Raw genomic sequence first — 24,089 nt, forward strand, 5'->3', positions numbered from 1 at the left:
AAATGTCTGAAATAAAGTCTGAAATAAAGATGCCCCACCTGTAATATAATAGTACACAACCTGCAGCAGGCTGAAAAGTACAGCTGCAGAAAATGAGCAAATCACATGTGTGAAATATACCCCTGTTGAAATACTGAAACATGACAGAAGTGAGACTGCTGGAAAGGATTGTAATAACTACAGGTAAAACATGTCAATAAAGCCTAGAAGTAAGTACCATCCTGAATAGTAAAATGAAAACAAGTGAGAGAGTGTGAGAAAGTGTTATGAATCCACCAATAAAGTAGTAATAACCCCAGAATAAAGTATACTGCAGTCAGTACAGAATGAAATGCATGTGAGAAGCAAAACCAAACAGCGAAACCTGTTCAAAGTGTTGCTGCAGCTGGAATGTGTATCCCAAAATCTGGATATGTTGCTCTCAGTCTGCAATATGCAGACAGTATGATTGTCTGACATGCCAAACATCCACAGTTGTCTATAGCTACATAAAGCAAATGTAGCAGGATGATGTAGCTGAACAAAGCCAGATATGAATGTGTATGAAGAACAATAAAATGTATATTGATGTAGCAGTAACAGTCCTATCACCAAATTGAAGTAGTTATCATATAGGAAACTGTAGTTAGAACAGTAGTGTGTATATATCTGCAGCTATTAGAAATGTACAGCATATGTATTGGTATTCGAAGGTGTTAATATTATTTTCTTCACCCCACCCTATAACCACATATAACCCATTCCACGTGAAAATGGTATGTGCAATCACAATTAACACCCCTGGACATTTGTCCTGCTGGGTCATAAATATTTGCATGTCCTTTGATGCATCTTCCCTGTTCACACATCCAAACCTGATGGCCTGTTGCCATCAATCAACCCTGCATGTTGTTGGACTGTGTATTGCTGTTCAAATTATGCATGTGTTATGCTCGCTGTTCAATGGTGTGAATATCTGGGTGTTTGGTTAATGGGAATACTAATGCATGCTGTTACAACTAATTGTGAATGGTATTATATGTTACTAACCCAAACTGTCATGACATAATGCAAAACATAGGACGACAGGGAAGGCGGGTTCCAGCGGACCCACCTCTCCCACCTCAGCTGGCGAGTGCACCTGGCACTAGTGCCCAGTCTGGACCCTCTTCCGGTGGCCCTGTGCCACCTGCGGGTGGAAGCGCCGTAGGGGATGGGGCTCGTCCCCCCTCTGCAAGTGTGGCCGGAGGAGAACCACCACTCACCCTCCGTAGCTTCCGGACTGTGGTGCGTAGGGAGATCCAGGACTCTATTCTTGGGCCCCTACGCCAGCTTGAGGCACAGGTGGCACAACTTATGGGCATGCCTGTTGCCCGGCCTACACAGCCCCGTCCTGGGCAGTGAAGGAACAGTGGCAAGTGCCCATGGGTGGGGATATCAGTTCCACTGTTGCCATCTGTGGGCTCATGGGCTCTGGATATCCAAACCTCCGTCCCCGTCAATTGTGTAACCCCCCCACACGTGTCATACACCACCCCTGTATGCGTCTTGTTTGTCTTGTCTGTTGACCTACCCAACCTACCTCCCCAGCTATACCGACTTCCTTCACCTGACATACCACTCTCACCTGAAAAAAAAAAAGGGCACTCTGTACCCACAAAAAAATTACACCCCATACATAGCTGCCCATTCCGTACACATGTCTGCTGGACATGGAAACTATCAATTACAATTGGCTGTACAACAAGTATTATTGTTGTCCTGACACCTCTCTCAGGGGTGGAAGGTTTCAAATGTCACACCAAATTAGTTACATTTGCACAGCTGTTGCTGATGAAGAAATGGGCAGCTATGGGCCTTACCTACATCCCTCCTGCAAATCCCAAGCTTGTTTCCCTACTGTCTTACCCTCTTTGTGACCCCTTTTTCACCACTTTCCTGTCTCCCCATTTTCATTTCTTTCAAAGAAAATAGCGGTGTCGCCAGAGTAAGCACTGTTAGCGGTTGTAAGTGGGTGTCTTGTGAGCTAACGCCAGTGCATGCGGGAGCTCTGCGCAAACCAGCGCTAACCCGGTTACAACTGCTTAAAAGTGCCTTAGTCACTCTGATTGACAGGTCCTGTAGTCAGTTCAAAAGCAAAATAAAATCCCACTGTCAGTCCCAAACCGAGGACCTTGGAAACAGTAGTTTGCATGACCTACCACTAAGCCATGACTCTTATACAAGAACATTGTGCTAAAATAAATATATCATGTAATAGTAGGAATGAATGTAAAGGGAATATAGGATGTGTAGTACACAAAGCATGTCATTTAGAATTACTGTCAAAACTACTGGATTTCCATAATAGTAGTGTGTGAACAGAAACAGCCATGCTAGTTGGTAGCTAGTAGCTAATAATGTCAGTTAATGTACATATATAAATGTATGATATATATATATATAAATATATATAGTTGTAGGTGTCATTGTGCATACACACTTACTACAGGGAACAGGAGAGAGGAATGGAGAAATGTGAATCTACAACACAGCCTGAATCATGAGAGAGATACTAACCTTTACACTCACAGAACAATGTCCACAGCATACCAGCATGGTCCCCGCCCTTACAATCTGAAAGGGCAATGCCTATCTCACATACTCTTTTATAGCACTGTCCTGAAACACAGTGAGAACTGCAGTCAGTACACAACTGGCTGCATGCAATTAGCAAATGCTGGCTTACAATTGGTGCAAAGGCCATCACATGGACCTATGCAGATACCTACAAAAGCATCCTGTACTAACACTCCACACATGCAATACGTTCATTGCACTGTCTGGAGGCAGACAGAGGGAGAGAGACAGAGAGAGACAGAGACAGAGAGTGAGAGAAAAAAAAAAAAGAAAACACACGCTACACACTGAGTCTAAGCTGTCAGCAGTGACAGTAGCAAGCCATGCCAGCAGCAGCAGGAAGCAGAAGTAGTGGTAACACAACCAGCTGTGACAAACACAGGTAATGTAAAGTAGCAGGTTAATAGTCTGCATACTGTGAACCCTCCAAATGTGTCATAGGTCTGTATCTATAGGTATGTCCATGTGCTATGTTGTGTGCACGTAGTTCCACCAAAAGGGGATGACTATACATTACATGTCAGTCAGTGTTAGGCCATGATCCTGGCAGCAGTTGTCTGTGCGTTGCCCTCATCAATGGCTGTAGTGACTGTTTTGAAAGGTCAACCAGGTTCAAAAGGCAGGATCAGCCCATCACAAAGGCAAACTGGCCGGGAACAAGTGTCTGCAGGTACCCAATATCGCTGTATATGCGTCCCATACTGAATAATTCCATAGCTTAGCAGACCAGACCAGTTATGCTTATGATGCGGTAGTACCCAGGGTCAGTAGAGGTGCCTCCTTAGTGGGGTGGGACCACTGTTGCTGTATGCCAGTGTTCAGGTACATATCCTGTAGTACGGCCAAGGTTAAATATCAGTCTTATATGCGGTTGTATGTCCTCTTGGAGTGCACGTAGCACACATCCAGGGATACCATCAGGTCACAGTGATGCTGTGTGTTCTGCTTTGCTCAGGGCGGCCCTCACCTGGACATGTGAGATGATAGGGAGGTTACATTCAGCTGTGATAAGTATTTCTACTTGTGGGGGAGAAGGAGGGGGGATACGTGCATCGAACCTGTCTGCAAGAATGTTGCCAATATCTGTGTGTTCGGTGAATGTTAAGTAGGTGTGTATTAACTCAGAGCATATCTGAGGCGTTTGGTCCATATGTGTAACATAACTGAAGAAGGCCTTGTGGTTATCTATAGTGTTTGTGGCCATTTCCCTCCCAGAGTAGGCCGTGGCCGTTGTTATGAAAGACCGTAGCGTATTACCAGTGCTGACCACAGATGCCTTCCCTTAATGTGAATCTGCTCTGTCCTGCAGTAGCCTCCTGCTATTGTTATACAATCTGCCTCTGGCTGGGGTCCACCGGACAGGATACCTAACCTTTGTGCATAGGGTCTGGGTTAGAAATGTTTGTGCAAGTTCCATGCAGTCTGTGGGATGTCCATGGTAAGCATTCGCAAAGGGGTCAGCAGTGTGGGTTGTGGCTTCCACTGGCCCAGTGGGCTGCATGGATAACATCTCAGTCCTAACAAGTGAATAACTGTCTAATCACATACATATCAAAGTAGTCTACTGTGCTGGTGGTGGTGGTGGGATATGTATATCCAGGCCGAGTATCTTGTGTCCAGATCACACTAGTGGATGGCGTTCCACATACAGTACCTTGGTATGAACCCCCAGAGTGAGGTTGTGCATTGGACCTGTCGCAGTGTGCTGACCGATGGGGCATGCTACTATGTTGTATGGAATGTGGCAGGTATTGTTGCACAGGTGTTGGCTGAGCACTGATATCTGGCCATGTACTTGTGTATCCACCACGAGACACACACATGCAACATATGGGAGTAGTAGTATATCACTACACTTGAGTATCATGTATAGTATGTGTGCCATATATTGCTGACATAGTCTGCTGATATCCTGTTTGTGTTCTCTTCCAGGGAGATGGCGCGTCAGCGTAATCCCACCTACTCTGCAGAGGAAGATGAGGAGATACACCAGAGCCTGGTGTGGAATTATGACATACTGTTTTCCCGCACCAGCCAGAATCAGCAGGAGAGGGCTGCACTGTGGCAAGACCTTGTCCATAGGGTAAATGACATTGGCACGCATAATAGGACATATGAGCAGGTATGACATCACTGCAGTGATGTAATCAGAAATGTCCGTCAGCGTGCATCGGATATCCACAGGCAACAGGTTGCCACAGGAGGTGGGGTGGCCACACATCCCCCCTCACCAGACTGGAGGGGCTACTCCTAAGTGTTGTGGCTCCAGCCCCAGAACAGCAACAGCAATACACCTGCATCATGATGGAGGCTGGATCCACACAGCAGCACGACATGGAGCGTGCAGGTAATATGCCATATGTACACTTGACTGTTCTGTACACTGTTAGTTTATGCATGTGTAAGGTGTGTCCGTGGTATGTAGCTGTCAACATAGTATGTAATTGTGCAGGTGTGATATTGGCAATATCAGCAGCTGACGTGTGAAAGGCAACTGGTGTACTACTGCACTGTATCATATGCAGTATCAATGGCACAGTTGTGCCACTGACATTAATCTCCTCATTTCTGCAGGTCCCTCTGGTGTTACAGCAAGGCAAGCCATCCATGCTGGTGAGTGTGTTTAACAATACCTATAATAGTCCTGATAGTGCTAGTAATACTAGTGTAACTCAGTAGTGCTCTGTGTGTATACTGCGGGGTGTGAATGTGTGCCTGTGTCCACGTGTGCATGTGTGCATGTGTGCCTCTGTCCACGTGTGCGCGTGTGCATGTGTGCATGTGTGCCTGCGTCCACGTGTGCATGTGTGCATGTGTGCCTGTGTCCACGTGTGCATGTGTGCATGTGTCCATGTGTGCATGTGTGCAGGTGTGCATGTGTACACGTGTCCACATGTGCATGTGTGCATGTGTGCCTGTGTGCATGTGTGCCTTTGTCCATGTGTGCATGTGTGCATGTGTCCACGTGTGCATGTGTGCATGTGTGCATAAGTGCATCACTGGTAACATAGTGTGGACACCGTAAACTGTGTTTCCTGTCTTCCTCCCACAGGTTCTGGTGTGGCTCTGGTGTCCTGCAGCAGGGAACCTGAATCTGGTACGACAGGTACTGGTAATGATGAAATCTGTGTAATGGCACAGGAAGGTGTGTCAGGGTCCGCCATCGGTCAGCCAATTGACAGTACACAGCTGTCAACCCCATCATTGTATACAGTCATCCTGCCAATACAGCCTTTGTCACCATTGTCCCTAGGTGGTGGACAGGATACAGTGGGCATTGACCAGGGAAATGTGGTATCTGTGGCACATGCTTCCCCACACAGCAGCCATGGGCAGGGTCCTGCGATGGTACCACACAGACAGTTGCCCATGGGTTCTCGTGGGAGCATCCATGGGCGTACTGCCTCTGGCAGATGTGCCCAAAGAGGTCTGTCAACCTCAGCTATGTTTTGGGCTGTCATGCAGGCACAGTCGTGTATGGAAAGGTACACCAGACAGGGTCTGAGGGAGCTGAGAGCATGTCGCACAGCCATCACTGACAGTATGCGTGACATCGTGGATGCTATCCGTAATTTCACCGATGTCCTAGACAGACGTTGTGGGGACATATTACAGCAGTTCCACAACCAAATGTCCATGAGCCAGGGCAATGGTGGGCGGTTGCGGCGTAGACGTGGCCGTATGCCAGCAACAGCAGCAGCTGGCAGTCGGCGCAGATGATGACAGGCCTGTGCACACCCCCAAAGTGCCATCAGCAGCCCCAGCAATGCTGGGTCTGTGCTGTCATCGGAATGCCCCAGGAGACCACGTGCACGTGGCTCTGGACATTCCCAACAGGGACCTGTGTCCAGTCAACACACTCCCACATCTGATGACAGTACCCAATCTGGCTTCGTACCGGATACGGTCCGTAGCACCCCTGCCAGGCACAGGTACCGTGTCCATGCCCACAGACACTGATCTGTATGACCTGCCAGGTGCAGTCTGTGGCTGTCCACAAACCCCTGTATATGGCAGCCATGAGGTGGAACTGTGTGCGTGCATACACACATGCAAAATGTTAACACCTAGGGCTACCACATACATGCACACACTGCACCAACAGTGCCCCACCCTGTACTGCTGTCCCTCACCAACACACATACACACACATGTCAATTGGTGGTATCAGTGGCAGACTCAGGCATACCTAATTCACACCCTGTGCATATGATGAAACTGTGCCACCTCCTGCAATCTCCAACATCAGTGCAGGAACAGGTAAACACGTTGCTGATGCACAGGGTGACTACATAGAAGTGTATTAGTAGTATCATGTTGGTAACAGTACAGTGTGCTGATATGACTGTGTGTATATCCCAGCATGCCTGATGCAGTAACCATATGATTGTCCTGAATTGTTATCTGCACCCATAGTACGTACCAAAGTGCAACAGCTGCACATTATTGCATACCGATGGTAAGGATGTCAACAGATAGTCACATACATGGGTAGCTCAGGGGGGAAGCTAATGCACGTAGTGATATGCAATGATGGACATGTACAGTAATGGTGGCAAGTTGCCCACAACGACTATGCAATGTGGATGTTTGCGCATGTTGACATGTGTACAGTACCAATGTAATCCAAATCAAAATTAACTATGACATAATATCAGTTCTACCATGGGCATCTGCGCTGTGCATTCCTGGGTACATGTTGATAGTGCGTACATATTTGCACTGTTACCTACTGTTAGTGTTACCCCTTCTTTGTTGTACAATGGACTACTTCCAGCCCTGCTTACTGTAGCTTTGTTTGCATGCATGTTCGCTTGGGATTCCCTGGAACACTGCTTCCACCTGCAATGCAGAGTTACAGTGCTTCTGTGGACCCCTAGTGACATCTGCATAGCGTACGATACGTATGTCAAGTTTACACATGACAGAACGTCACTGTCTGTCCTGTTCGCATGTACGTTGCCTGTGACACATTGCATGGCTTACCTGGCATTTACCCACGTGTGCAGTCATATATGCCAGTGCTATGAAACAGTAGCAGTACACCCACAAATACACACCTTCAGTATGTTGTTCCCCATTGGCCCTATGTGTTGGTACTCACCATGGCAATCACACTACTAGGGTAGCATGTGCAAAGGTAACCTGTGAATCACCTCCATGGTCCAGTTGTGGTTTATGTGAGCCATGTGGCAATGTCAGAGCTGCCACATGTATGCAGTCAACCATCACCCTTGGCCAGGAACGTACAACACGTGTGGGATGCCACCACATAGCCAATCTGGGGACTGAGCACTCTGAACCCAGTAATGCCATACCCTGTCAGGTGGCATGTCATACTACAGTGACTACAATACCAGTCAGACATAGACATGCACTGACAGCAAGCTGAACACACTGGGGCATACTTGGAGACTCAGAATAGCATCCTGCCTGAGCATCACACACCTCCGCAGCTGGCACACAGGCATATGTTACGTCGGAACAGAGTACATGCCACACATGGCACAAACATCCCGTGTGCCACACACTCACAGCCTGTAGGGCTACACAACACACCTGCTACAGATGTGTCAGGTACCTGTCTTGGCCGCTGCAGTGGGGTCCCGCTCAACAGGCTGTACATGGTGAAGGTCACAGTGATATGCCTCTGGGGCACTATGGTCCACCACAAAACACATGCATACAGGTCAGTCAGAGGCATGGACACATATGACTCAGTCATTGACCATGCCACTATGGATGACCTGAGACATACCTCCCTGGACTACATGATAGGGAACATAGAAGGGATCTCTCAGCATGTGGCACGGGCCAGTATGAGCCTGATCTTGGTTGCCATCATACCCTCACCAGGTATGCTACCACTATATGTAGGAAGGGTGTTCTATGTCTACATTCTGCTCAGTCTCCAATGTCATTCATAGGGTATCCACTGGCTGTCAATGTGTGCTTACATGCTAGGGAAGCCACAATGATGTGCTGGCCCAATGTATATTGGCGAAGCCCCTTGATACACACATACTGCCTTATGCTGCAGGACATGGATTACATAGCCACCTCCGCGGGTATCACACAGCATAGGACACTAACAGTGATGCTACACAACACCAGCAGTGTACACCGCAAGATGCATGCACTAGACACTGTCCTCAGCACGGTGAACTGCAATGTCTGTGCAGTAGCAGAGTCCTGATTCATGGCTCACAGGTGAAACCCATCACTGCCAGGTTATACCTCATACCATGCCTGTCATCCCCTACACATGTAACACACATGGACAGGGGGATGGTATCCCAAGGCACCAGAGATACACACACCTCCAGGTTGTTGGCACAGCACAAAGCATCAGGGCCTATTCATGTGCAGCTAACAGTGTGTCGGACTGCCGTTTGGTTCATAGCCTGGCACACACAACCCTCCCATACACAGGAAACCCACCTATCCTCCATAACAACACTGGCAATATGACAGTCTCAAGAACTGTCTTTATATGGCTGGACTGCATCCAGCCAAACATTGTGCGTGAGCATTACTGTAGCTACAACACACTAGTTGAAGGGTACCCAGCATGTGGTCACTGAATTGCAATGGAATGACATGTTACCACTCCCACAACAGGTGGGAACATGCAGCACCTGTACATCGACTACATGTAGACTATATGGCCCAGACCAGATGTGTATCCCTGCTGTAGGTATTTGTACCATATACACCCACACTGTATAGACACATACCGCGTGCGGCCCCTGCACAGTAAGACACAGTGATATTGTTATGCATTGCAAATACCATTTATCCACTCGATGTATGTGTCAGACATGGTAACTACTGCAGGTCACAGGTATTTATGTGTATGTGTCACACACATACATCATGTGTGCATTGCCATTGCTGGTTTAGGCAATGGCATGCATTGTTATGCACAAAGACCCACACAATGTCATAATGTGTGACACAACCACACGTGGCAGTTGTGGGTTACCAAAACATACCTATCTGAACTCTGACTATGGTAATAGACCCAGTAGCAGAGTGCACTATTGGCATTACTGGCCAGCTAGCCCTGTTTGGCTGTGCTGATAGTGTGGTGACATCCCCTGTGTTTACTGGGGGAATATGCAGCATCTGGTGTATTGTAGTATTTGCCAAAAGGATCTGTTCTCTCATGCTTGCATTTACACACACCCTACTACCCCCCCCATAACAACACTGGCAATATGACAGTTTCAAGATCTGTCTTTATATGGCTGGACTGCATCCAGCCAAACATTGTGCGTGAGCATTACTGTAGCTACAACACACTAGTTGAAGGGTTCCCAGCATGTGGTCACTGAATTGCAGTGGAATGACATGTTACCACTCCCACAACAGGTGGGAACATGCAGCACCTGTACATAGACTACATGTACACTATATGGCCCAGACCAGATGTGTATCCCCTGCTGTAGGTATTTTACCATATACACCCACACTGTATAGACACATACCACTTGCGGCCCCTGCACAGTAAGACACAGTGATATTGTTATGCATTGCAAATACCATTTATCCACTCGAGGCATGTGTCAGACATGGTAACTATTGCAGGTCACAGGTATTTATGTGTATGTGTCACACACATACATCATGTGTGCATTGCCATTGCTGGTTTAGGCAATGGCATGCATTGTTATGCACAAAGACCCACACAATGTCATAATGTGTGACACAACCACACGTGGCAGTTGTGGGTTACCAAAACATACCTATCTGTACTCTGACAATGGTAATAGACCCAGTAGCAGAGCGCACTATTGGCATTACTGGCCAGCTAGCCCTGTTTGGCTGTGCTGATAGTGTGGTGACATCCCCTGTGTTTACTGGGGGAATATGCAGCATCTGGTGTATTGTAGTATTTGCCAAAAGGATCTGTTCTCTCATGCTTGCATTTACACACACCCTACTACCCCCCCATAACAACACTGGCAATATGACAGTCTCAAGAACTGTCTTTATATGGCTGGACTGCATCCAGCCAAACATTGTGTGTGAGCATTACTGTAGCTACAACACACTAGTTGAAGGGTTCCCAGCATGTGGTCACTGAATTGCAGTGGAATGACATGTTACCACTCCCACAACAGGTGGGAACATGCAGCACCTGTACATCAACTACATGTAGACTATATGGCCCAGACCAGATGTGTATCCCCTGCTGTAGGTATTTTACCATATACACCCACACTGTATAGACACATACCATGTGCGGCCCCTGCACAGTAAGACACAGTGATATTGTTATGCATTGCAAATACCATTTATCCACTCGAGGCATGTGTCAGACATGGTAACTACTGCAGGTCACAGGTATTTATGTGTATGTGTCACACACATACATCATGTGCATTGCCATTGCTGGTTTAGGCAATGGCATGCATTGTTATGCACAAAGACCCACACAATGTCATAATGTGTGACACAACCACACGTGGCATTTGTGGGTTACCAAAACATACCTATCTGTACTCTGACAATGGTAATAGACCCAGTAGCAGAGCGCACTATTGGCATTACTGGCCAGCTAGCCCTGTTTGGCTGTGCTGATAGTGTGGTGACATCCCCTGTGTTTACTGGGGGAATATGCAGCATCTGGTGTATTGTAGTATTTGCCAAAAGGATCTGTTCTCTCATGCTTGCATTTACACACACCCTACTACCCCCCCCCCCCACCAGACATCCCCTGTGTTTACTGGGGGAATATGCAGCATCTGGTGTATTGTAGTATTTGCCAAAAGGATCTGTTCTCTCATGCTTGCATTTGCACACACCCTACTATCCCCCCCCCCACATGTGGCAGTTGTGGGTTACCAAAACATACCTATCTGTACTCTGACAATGCTAATAGAACCAGTAGCAGAGCGCACTATTGGCATTACTGGCCAGCTAGCCCTGTTTGGCTGTGCTGATAGTGTGGTGACATCCCCTGTGTTTACTGGGGGAATATGCAGCATCTGGTGTATTGTAGGATTTGCCAAAAGGATCTGTTCTCTCATGCTTGCATTTACACACACCCTACTACCCCCCCCCCCACCAGACATCCCCTGTGTTTACCGGGGGAATATGCAGCATCTGGTGTATTGTAGTATTTGCCAAAAGGATCTGTTCTCTCATGCTTGCATTTACACACACCCTACTACCCCACCAGACATCCCCTGTGTTTACTGGGGGAATATGCAGCATCTGGTGTATTGTAGTATTTGCCAAAAGGATCTGTTCTCTCATGCTTGCATTTACACACACCCTACTACCCCCCCCCCACCAGACATCCCCTGTGTTTACTGGGGGAATATGCAGCATCTGGTGTATTGTAGTATTTGCCAAAAGGATCTGTTCTTTCATGCTTGCATTTACACACACCCTACTATCCCCCCCCCCCCACCAGACATCCCCTGTGTTTACTGGGGGAATATGCAGCATCTGGTGTATTGTAGTATTTGCCAAAAGGATCTGTTCTCTCATGCTTGCATTTACACACACCCTACTATCCCCCCCCCCACCAGACATCCCCTGTGTTTACTGGGGGAATATGCAGCATCTGGTGTATTGTAGTATTTGCCAAAAGGATCTGTTCTCTCATGCCTGCATTTACACACACCCTACTACCCCCCCCCACCAGACATCCCCTGTGTTTACTGGGGGAATATGCAGCATCTGGTGTATTGTAGTATTTGCCAAAAGGATCTGTTCTCTCATGCTTGCATTTACACACACCCTACTATCCCCCCCCTATCCCACATATACCCATGACTGCTCCACAACAAGACACCTGTCAGGTGTACACCAGCCATATATGAGCCGTCCAACAGACAAGAGTGAGCTAATACATTGCAGAGCTGTAGCCCACAGAGGGAGGATATCTGTAACAGTTCCGGCACGGCACTTCATTCCCACATAATCATCACAACACAGTGTTGACAGTGGAATTGTCCAGACAATGCAGATAGGGCTCCCCTCTGTCTGTTTTTGACGGCCACTTACTGTTAGAGATCCTCAGCAACCCTCTTCCAGCACACACCAACAACATGGCTGTGGCTTAGCACATTCAAACCCTGGGATCTCCACTGTGCCCCTGCTTGACAGAGGCACAGCTCACTAGCCTCACACGTTGCCTTATTTGACCTACTTTACAGTGGCACAGTAGCCTACTGTACTGGGGATGCAGATGCCAAGCACACTCTGGCTGAGCTGTCATTCCCTAGGGCAACAAGCCTAGTATTGACCTCTACACCCATATATTCAATTGTCAGATGCACAATATTTGTTGTGCTGTTCTACTGTTTGCAGGTCTTTATTGCTATAGCATTTCCTGTTCCTATGACCAACTTGTGTATCTGTGGAAGATGTTTGCATATGACGGTGATCCACTATATCACTTATGTCTCTGTAGTCATTTACTGTGTGCACTGGGCAGATTGCTGTGTTGTGGTTGGTTCCTGGAATGACACGTACAAATACCAGATATGTGTGGCCAACTGCTAAACCGAGATATGGCCTAAGTGTGTGAGCATGCCCAGTTCAGCCTTTCCATGGCATGTTTTCTGACATATGCCTCATTTATCAAAGTGTGCGAGCATGCCCAGTGTGAGCTTTCCATATGTTGCACTCTGAAGTTAAATCTCTTCTCTTCTCCCTCTTTGACTAAGTGAATGTCAATTTGCTTTTCATGCTAATTTGCTTTTCTTGTCAAAAATTGTATGAACTTGTGCTGATTGTACCTTATAACTCACTGCTTAATTGCTGGTTAAACCTATACCAAGACTTTGTAACTTTGATTCACTCAAATTGCTTGTACTCTCCTTACAACCTTTTTGTGCTTCAAAATGTATTTTTTAGCTTGTTTTGTTTATTCTAACTATTGTATGTAGTAATCTTATCATAATTGGAGCTTTTCTCCCCGGGCCTCTACTGAAAAAGGATATGTATCCAGCTAGACTAGCCCGGTCAACAAATATAAAATAAATAAATAAATAAATAAAATAAGTCCACCACATATTTGGGTGTGTGTGAACTTCAACAATATCTCACATTTATGGTTGTGTGTTGGGTGTCATGTTGTGTACTAACTGGCCAACTGCTTCGTGTCTGCCACAACAGGGATTATACTGTGCCTGCAGGGATTGCATGGGATACTTTGCAAACAGTTGTCAACATACTTTCATAATGACCTAACACTGTAGCACCGTATAGTGTACTGGTTCAGTACTTTCACTGTGGTGGACAGTATCCTGGGCTTTAGTCCTATCACTGCATGACATCTTCATAGTGAGCACAACAGACTGTGTAGGGGCCAGTTGTGCACATATGACCATGTTGCATTATGTTCAGATATGGACTACCTACACCAGGCTCGTCCAACATTGGTAGTGTATTCCACAACATAGGTCGACATTGGCAAACACTAGCGATGTTCCCTAGGCCATTTCTGATGCTAGTCACAGGGTGTGTTTGTCCTTCGACACACATTGTAACTGGAGTTTGCATGACATATGTCATGGTTAGTATACTGTGCCTCCGTCTACCTCTGACATAACAGTGATACCCAGGGTTAACCTACCATCTCCCATCCACTCATCGGGATTCCTCTTGAGGGGTTTTGATAGGTGACTCTCTGGCTAACCTGTACTGGGAGTTTACTCAAGAGTGGGGGTGCCTTCTGTGTTATGGATCATTCTGTACAGCTTGTCCTATGTATGTCAGTGCTGGGGTTCAGGTCTCTCATGTGCATAGCTCACTGCCATTCAGATTGTACAAGGTGCAGCATGTTCATTGATTCCAGATTGGACATGGCTTCATACATCAGGCACAGCTTGCCTGTAGCTGGGCAGTATGGCAGTGTGTGGGGCTGCAGTTTGTTTACTCAGGCAGCACATGGCATCTGTTCATGCTCTTTGCTACTCCTGGTGGGGTACTGTTGAGGACTTTACAGTTGATGGAGGTGTCTGCTGAGGTATATCCCACAGGGGCTATTGTAGTCAATTGTGACGCTGATGAAGGATGACTGCAGAGCCACAGTGACCTCCCCTTATCTATATCTGACAACCTTCATGATTGGGTGGGTATATGGAATGTTTCTGCAAACACTACAGCCACATGTTTGTCCAGTGCAGGATATCTATCACCTTGTGTCCCCAGGTCTCTCATTACATGTTAGGTACGTAATGGGTTAACACCTGTGTGGTAATTTGTGGGCACTTACTGTATATCCACGGTGGTTGTCTATACACAGTTCTGCAATTAGCTTGCTGACATGGCTATGGCTCCAGTTGTCTGTTTGTAGGTGGCCCTTTTGTGGGTTGCTTGTGTCAGCTGGGGGGCAGATATGGTGGGCTGTTTGTACTCCTCTGCATACATGTTCAGTCACAGTCCTTCCATGTTGGCCTATAACTATGGGACATATATATACAGAACGGGGGGGGGTTCCCAGGACCAAGCCTTGTGGGATGCCACTCATATCTGCTTTGTAGTCTGACATGGATGCAGCATGTCTGACCATGTCAGTTCTGTCCTTGGTCTGGTTTGCAACCCCTCTACTGACATAGGGGTATATATTTAAGCTGGTGAACATATCCATACTGAACTCGTAGGGTATTGTCTAGAAGCATATGCACGGTCCAGCTACGCTGTATGGACCACATTGCCCTCATCAATGACCTTAATGACTGTTTCAAATGGGTCAAACATGTTTAGGGGCAGGATCTGCAGTTACGACAGCCACACTGTGTAAGGTCCAGTATCAGTAGGTCCACAATAGCTTTATGTCTGCGGTACATACTGATCCTTTCCATAGCTGTGCAGACCAAGCTTGTCAGGATCCTGGGGTGGTAGTTTGCAGTATCCATTCAAGCAACACCTTTGTTGTGAAGGACCACTGTTGTTGTACACTGCTCTTTGGATACATATCCTGTGGTAAGGCTGACATTGGGCAGTAGTGTGATTTTGCATTCCATTATTCTTGGAGTCCATGTTGGCCTCAGCCCAGGACACCATCACATACCTTTGCTGCTGTGTGTTTCGCTTTGCAGATGATGGCTGTTACCTCAGCATCTGCAATGTCAGCGGACCAGCAGTCTGCTGGGATAGATATTTTGCATTCTGGTGGGGGGGGGGGGTTGCACTGCACCTGTCAGGTTGTATGTTAGCAATATGTGTGTGTGTTTGGTATGTTGTTTGTAATATCTGTGTGATTCGGAGCATATCTATGGATTCCCAACATGGTTACTACCATCAGTTAAGTAAGTCTTGTGATTATACTTAGTGTCCTGTACAATTTGTATCTTCATAGGTTCATGGGTTCATACTAGGCTATCCACCCTAGGGCATTAGTAAGCCAAGCCAGAGTGTGTGTGTCTTTCGCCGCCCCTTGCTATGTGACTATTATGGCCATTTATGATTTTCTTTACTGTGCCTCTGTCTGGTCGTGACACAGTGAAGACCCCCAGTATACATGTACGATCATCCATCCACTTGGCAATATTTCTGTTGAGGGGTGTCAGTGAGAGGCTCTGCCTAACATGGATTGGGATCCTGTTTCTGGGTGTGGGGAGCCTCTGGGTTATGTATCTGTCCCTCCAGCACATCCTATTTCATTATGTGTTGAGGCTGACATCTGTCACTCTCACAGCTCCAATGGCTTTGATTTCCTATGGTGGAGCATGTCCATTACTCCTGTGTTGGACATGGCCTTGTACAACAGACATACAATGCCTCTGTGTAGGCAGTCTGTGACTGCATTCAGCTGGGGTGTCTACAGCCAGGCAGCATATGACATATATTTGACACCCTTTATCCTCTTGGTGGGGTACCTTTGAGGTCTTCCAAACCGCTGCAGGTGTCACGTATGGTACATCCCATATGAGTCATTGTACTAGATTATGGGTCTGATAAGGGAACAGTACAGGGGCACAGTGACCTCTGTTGATGTAGATGTGAATCCTTTCATGATACGGTGTCCAATATCGACAATCTTCCTAGCCACATTGGTATTGTGAGTGTCACATGACAGATTACTGTCGACTTGTGTCCCTAGGTCCCTGATTAGTCCTTGCATACATAATGGTTTACCACCTATGTGGTAATTTGTGAGTACCTTGTCTGGTATTTGGTGGGACATTCATACTGTCCAGTGTCTTCAGGATGTCTGGGTGGAGTTCTTGTGTGTGAGAGTGTGGTCTGTCGCATGCTACAGACTGTACAGCAGTTTTGACTACACTTAGGTGCACATGGGTGGTCTCCGCTGCTTTGTGCATTGTCAGTTACCTGGCCGTATGGGTGTCTGTGCTGCATATGGATACTCCCCTCCTTTGATGTTTTGGTCCAGGTGTTGGGGCCATAATGCATGATATGTGGTATAACCTGGTAGTGCTGGTGTGCTATCACTAGGCTTGCAGCAGGCTTCTGTCACTGCACAGACATCGATGTTCTCCATACTGGGAAGTGCCTCAGGGGCATGCATATTGCAGTTTACACATCTGGCATTGGTCAGCATTACCCTTATGTTTCTTACCACTTATGTCTTCTAGGGTGGTGGGTAGTCTTTTTGGCCTTGCCTACATACGGCTCTATGGAGGTGGCAAAGGCCTTATCCAGTATCCAGACACACAGGGGTAACAGGTGCAAGCCATCCCTGGAACAGCAGCATGGCTTGTCATGCATGACATCTCAAGCAGACAGACATTAGACCCTCTTGGACTGACAGCTGTAACTGTGCCACCTGTTAAAGATGATCATTCTGTGTTTGTACTGTGGCATCATTCTTGGTGAGGGTTGGATGCTGCACACGGCCAGTGTCACATCGGCCTGGGGTACATACTCAGAGAGCTCATCCATGTCTCTTTTCATGTAGCCCAGGGAGGTACATCTCAGGTCATTCACACCAGCATGGACATTGAGTGCATCATATTTCTGCTTGCTTTGGGGTGACCTGCATACGTGTGTTATGTGGCATATTGTGGCAGCCTACAGGCAGCTTACTGTACCCTTTCCCTTGTTCAGTCTGGTGAGTGGGACAGCAGTGTGTCTGCCTATACTGACACCTATTACAACTGTTTCAGGCATGCACGCCCAGCAAGAAACTTTGGTGTAAGTAACAGTGTACACCTTCCATTTCTTGACTTTCCCATGCTTATCTTGTGGCACTCCTCTTTCCCTGATCTGTGTCTGTCATCTGTCATGTTACACTGACCTCCAATGAACTGCATTTCTTTCTACCATTCCCCCCTGTGATGTCACCTATCTCCTACTCTATTCCTCCCCCTTATGTATCTCTTACACTACTCAGACTGTGCTCATTTGCTATGTGACTGTGAGATTCAGTATCCTAACCCTAATTTACATGAGATTGCCTACAAATGCTTAGTTACATGTCTTATACTCAGCTTCCCCCCTTAGCAACCACTACATGGTGGCCATGTTGTTTTTGGTCTGCTGGTCCCTGCATTGTCATTCCATGTATTGCATAAAACCCACATTTGTGGGTTTATAACCTTCATTTTTATGTTTTATGCAGCGCAGCCCGTTTTTATTATTTTTGCATCGGGTTACCTTGCCAATGGCCACATATTTGGCCATTGGCATGCTGCCTGACACATATGCACCCTTTATATAGAGCTGACGTGAATTTTGCAGAAACATACTCAGTTGTCAACTGAGTACATTTCTGCAGCTAAAACGTCTCTTACACGGGCTGGTTTCTGCTTCGTGGATCGCTAATATACCTCATTTGCATACCTTTCAGCTGCAAGTGAGGTATTTAGCATGTCCACGCCCAGTCTGTGTAAGAGACGTTTTAGCTGGTCTCTTACACGGAGTTTAGGGCTGTTCCTGGATCGCGAGGCTTGCATGGAGTGTTACACGTCTCTTACACTCCGTGCAAGCCTTCGTGAATCCTGCCCATTGTCAAATACTATTGGATCAGTTCTAGTGTTAGAATATTCTGTCACTCAATCCATTATTTATTCCACTCATCATTTATTATAATTCAATACCAGCTGTGCCCTACTCAAATTCTTGAACCATTTGGGTAAAGTTTCCTAACATTAACTTTGCCATGCCAAAACTGGACTGCCCTTCTCCCATTTTATGCTTGTCAATCATATTTTTCCTAGGTAACTCGTATTTGTCAATAAGGCTGACAGTCATGTCCCTAACCTTGTTTGTTCAGTGAGAGTATCTTGGTTTCACACTGTATGATAACCTTTGGGGTGTGCCACCTGTATCCTTGCCAAACAGTGCATCTTGGATGCTGTCAGACCACTGGCATTAGTTGAGCAACCCCCAGCCTTTTTAATTTGTCATAAGTTCTTCTCCATTTCCTTGTTAATGTCTTAACTCATGGCATCTGTCAGATTAAACTAAGCAGGCTTTTTGCTGAGCGAGCCATCCTCCACTCTTGTGCATGAATGATGTCATGTTCCTCCCCATCTAAGACTTTCTTCTTGCAGCCAGTCTACACTGTGTGCAACATTTTTCTATCCTCATTCTTACTGAACCTCCAGCATAAGACAACTTATGTTTCCCCCTCACTAAACTTAGTAAATTGTCCCAACACATGGGTGTTTACACTTATTAATATATGTGTAGTGCATGGAGCACTATGATTATGCTTCATAGTCGGGAAAAAAGGTACACCCATCAAGTATTTTTGTAGATGACACCAACCATAACTGTGCTACACAGTCCCCAAGTGCTGTTATAGTATAGTATAAAGGAAGGGATGTTCCTTCAATCTGAAAGGTCTCTGAATATCTCCCCCCCATGTCCTCCTATGTTTACAGATGTTAGTTTATAAGTAAATGATTTAAAGGAGGGCATTATTTAAAATGTGTGTCTGATTATTGCTTATTTGTTGTTCATGCGGCAATACTTGCTAAGTTATTTACTGGCTTTCAAAGCTGGTAAAACACTTTGGCTTTTTTTTTTGGTAACTGATCATACATGGAATAGATAAAATGTCATCCAGTACAAGAAGTTATTTGTTTTCACCAGTCTTAACCAATTTTGTGTGTTTTCGACATGGATGCCAAGATTCACCACTCAAGCTTTGCTCCAGAGGAGAATTTCTTGGCATCCATATCTCGAACACACAATAACGTGGTAAACTATATCATAACCCTCTATATAAACACTAATTATTCCCATGGCCCTGTAATTATATCCATTCTTCAAAACAAACCTTGGTATTAGACTTGACTAGATAACATTCGTAAGCATTTATTTCAAATAAAATGAATCTTTCAAAATTCATATTAGCAGTCTGTTTTAGGGATTTTTTCTCAAATAGTTGTCACCAATATATATATAAAAATGCAGGTGGGTTGACTCAATTCTCCTCCTCATTCTCCACCTCCTGAGCATTTGATGAAATGTTGGCAACAAGTTGTAACCACATAACAGCCCTCTCTTTCCATGCAATATCCTTTTAGCATTGGGCAGATCTGTTCTGAGCAGCTTTTCACATGCTCTCACCTGGACTATCTGCCTGACGCTTTAAAGGAAAGAATGCCCTAAGGAGCCGTACTGCCTTCAGGCCTTTAGAAAGAAAGAAAAATGACACTTTCTAGTTCTCTCTTCATATAACTGCCTGGACACTACTTGTTCCAAGCTATTTTTGATACTCAGACCTGTACAAAACTAAAGCTGTCTATCAATATTAACTCTTTGTGTATTCCACTGTATACCTTGTTTTCATAATGTACATCTCACATAAACCCCCAAATACCATTTACGCATGACCCCATGCCTTGTGTTTGTGAGCTAAACACCTGAACCTTTCTGCCAACCAAAAGATCTCGCAGCGTCTACCACCTATGGAGGTAGATGGACCTATATTTAATGCCTCAGCTGAAGGACAACACATGTAGGAGTGTAGCAGCCCTGTATACTGCACTCCAGTGACAGGAATTCTTCTACATAATGTGGAAGGGGAACCGAGAATCTTCTGCACCAATGGCAAATACACTACCTGTAGTGTTACTAATGCTGCCTAATAGTCTGCAAACTGATAGCCTATGAACCTTTCACAATCCTAGCCAGCAACCAGAGGGCAGAAATAAAACCTGCACCTTTTGTTAGTGAGGTAAAGACCTTAACCATTATGCCAGCCTATACCAGCCTACTACTTAAAAGTTCACTAAATTGAAATCCTTCTGATACATGAAAATAGCTAGAGCAGCCCACATTGTATATGTTACATTACCACTACTGATGTCATACAGGTCCTTTGCAGCAATATCAAAGCTATCTATTAATAGTATATGTTTGATCCCCTTGCCTGACCTGAAGCCTCACCTATCCTTTCATCATCCAGTTCTTAGTAAAAAAAAACATTAAGCCTTCTGCCTGGTAGGCAAGGTTTTATGGCTGGCAAATCTACCTAATGGCTCTAACTATAACTCTATATCTGCTAAATATATCACCAGCACTCTAATGAAGGCTATCTATTGTGCCATTCTATCAATGATTTAAAAAAAAAAACTCCTCAAAAGGTCTGAATGTCCCATTGCAAGATTTATAGTTACTTGGTGACTAGGATTCTGTTGTCAACTGTCCTGAATCCACTGTCAGTTTTCTCTGACATCTACTGGGTGGCAGTCTGGACCTCTATCATAGGCACTGCCCTTTAAAATCTGTCTGTAATCAAGAAAGGCAATCTGAGATGGCATTCATTTTTTCTATAAAATATTCTGGTGGTAAGCTTAAGCTAAATTTCAAATATGATGAGTTTCTTTATAATCGCTAAGTTACAAACTTTTATTAATCAGCAATTATTTCTCCGCATTGTCAGATGCTTTCAGATTAGTTTCTTCATTATGCATATACCAGCAATCCCACCTTTCAGCACTTTCATTTCCTTGTAAGTGGAATATTAGTAAACTTAATGATTTTTTTGCTGGCTTTACCTTGTTCAGTGAATTATACACTTTGGTTGTTTCAAGTCAAATTTGTCATAACACAGTCATACTTGTTGGTAATTTGGATTTGAAAATTAATGCCAGACTACTAAGGCTGATGGATATCTGTCAACTTGTTTCAGTTTGAACTTCTTACTTTAATCCACATTGCCACTTTATCATACACTGTCTCCTTCTGGAGACATACCAGCTGTAGCTTTATGTACCAATACTGCCAGAGAAAGGATGGATACATTGGTACCCAGGATTCTTTTAGTGACTAACCTGCATCACTCAGTTATTTACTAAACTTCCTGTATCCCATTGGTTAGATGAGTCTGTGCCTTAGGCACTAGCATATCAAATCTGTGTAGCTGGACAAAAGTCTTTCTGAGCTAACATTCAGTTTGATAGGAAGATAGCAGCAAATCATACTAAATTTCAAACACTGCAACACTATTCTTACAAGTAAAGTCTTCTCTAAGGAATACTCGTGTTCCCTATGAACAACTGCTTGATTTTATGAATTTGAAACAAAACTGTGTTCTGTACTCATGAAATCACACCAGTATTTTCACTAACTTCCACCTTTCTCCACCTAAGTTTAGTTTACATGTTGATTTTCTTGTGCCTTAAATATCGAGGGAGATTCATTAAGGTTACCATAAAGTGTAGACTACATGTACACTTGGTATAATCTTTCTGAATGGATAGACAGCACAAAAATGTGGTAGGGATGTTCTTGATTAGAGATCATGTACACTTAGTGTAGATGTTCATGAATCCAGACCATTAACTCCCCAGTTGTCCTTCCAAAATGAAATGTCATCAAAATCTAATGAGTGCTTTCAAAACCCCGAGTTCTCCCTTGACCTACAATGGAAGACAGACCCTTCAATGTTTTCCCCTTTCACTGCAGTGCTGCAGCTCACTAGAGAAAGTCCTGACTAAAGCTTTTGCAAGAAAAGCAAAATGTAACTGACAAAACATGAAATGATTTCCCTAACTTACTTTTGTATGCCGATGTAAAGTCTGTTTTGTTTAGTTCCAACAGCTTGACATCTCTTAATTGGAAAAAAATGAATGCAGACATTTTACCTCCAGATCCAAAAAAAGAATGGGGGAGGAAGTTCCTTACCTACCCCCCATACATACACACATTTTCCAAAGCTACCCGAACTCAATCCTTGCATAATAGATGCAGTGATGCTACAGTGTCTTGTGTCCTCCTCCTTGTCATCTGAATGGTACATGACCTCTCTACCTTCATCTGCACCTGCCACTATCCAACATAAAGTTGAGTTGACATTCTCAAATATGGCATTTACAATAACGCAAACCACTGGCTTAGCTTTATGAAAATATTTTCCATCTAGGCACATGCCAAACAAGTTTCCATCCTGTCAAACTGGCTATAGTAAAAATGATGACTCTATTCCCATTTTAGTCATCCATGGTTTGCAGATTGCCCCACTGAGCTTAATTTTATAGTATTTTATCATGGTTGTCTGTTTAAGGTAAGTGGTGAGTCCGTTTATCATGACAAAGTTCTATGTGGGGTATGTTAAATTATGGAAAAGAACGTTACCCAACTGGTATCCCTAGTCTTCCTGCTATTGATTACTCATCTAACCATTTATCAACAAAGCATCCCATAACATTAACCTATTTTATAGTTTTTTTGTACGTGGAGGTCCCTGTAACTGACTTTTCTGTCGGCAGGAGCCTCTCCTACTGAAACATGCACACCAAATGGCTTTTCAACTGTTCTGGCATGATACTTTTCCAGGTGCGCATTCAAAATGAAACATGAGCAATAAAACTGTGAATCTAAACAAGATGCATAAATTTGCCAAAACCTATTGGATACTGATTATGTCTGGCTTGACCTAATCCCTATTGCCTCATCCCGCAAGAATAAAACCTCTCCACCATAAATGACTTAGCCATTTTGGAGGAAGGTCTGTCCAAAATAAATAACTGGTACCAAAATCATGGACTGAAGCTACATGCCAAAAAATGTGGTGTTTATATACTTTTCCAAATCACAAATAGCTTTTGCAAATGTTTTGTCAAGTGTTAAAAGGTGCTCAAAGAGCAAGGCAGTGTTTGTATATTCAAACGTAAAACAGCGTATGACATGACTAAATATGTAAACACACAGTACATGCTAAATCTTAGATTTGTAATACATTTCCTGTGAAGTGACTCTGTCTTAAAGGTCGTGTTTTGGTTTTAAAACACATTTATAGCCTTATTTAAACATGGTCTATGATCTACCCTCAGCAAATGTATCCATTTGTACTCTGCTACCTCCATCTTGTTTGTAGATCCTCACCACAGGTATTTAAATTTACTGTCGAAAACTAGAAACTTAAAAGTATGATCTGTACCTTTAGCTACTATATACTTGTATAGGGCATTTTGTTCAACTTGTCTGCTAATCTCTGACATATATAAACACATTCTCTCTCTTAATTTACAAATTGTCTTGCCAATATAAAATGATTTAGACATCACATATATGGTTAAATATACTAAATGCATTGTATCAAAGGCACA

Source organism: Protopterus annectens, chromosome 7.part0 (genome assembly GCF_019279795.1).
Source record: "Protopterus annectens isolate FY-2018-M chromosome 7.part0, PAN1.0, whole genome shotgun sequence".
Lineage (NCBI taxonomy): Eukaryota > Metazoa > Chordata > Ceratodontiformes > Protopteridae > Protopterus > Protopterus annectens.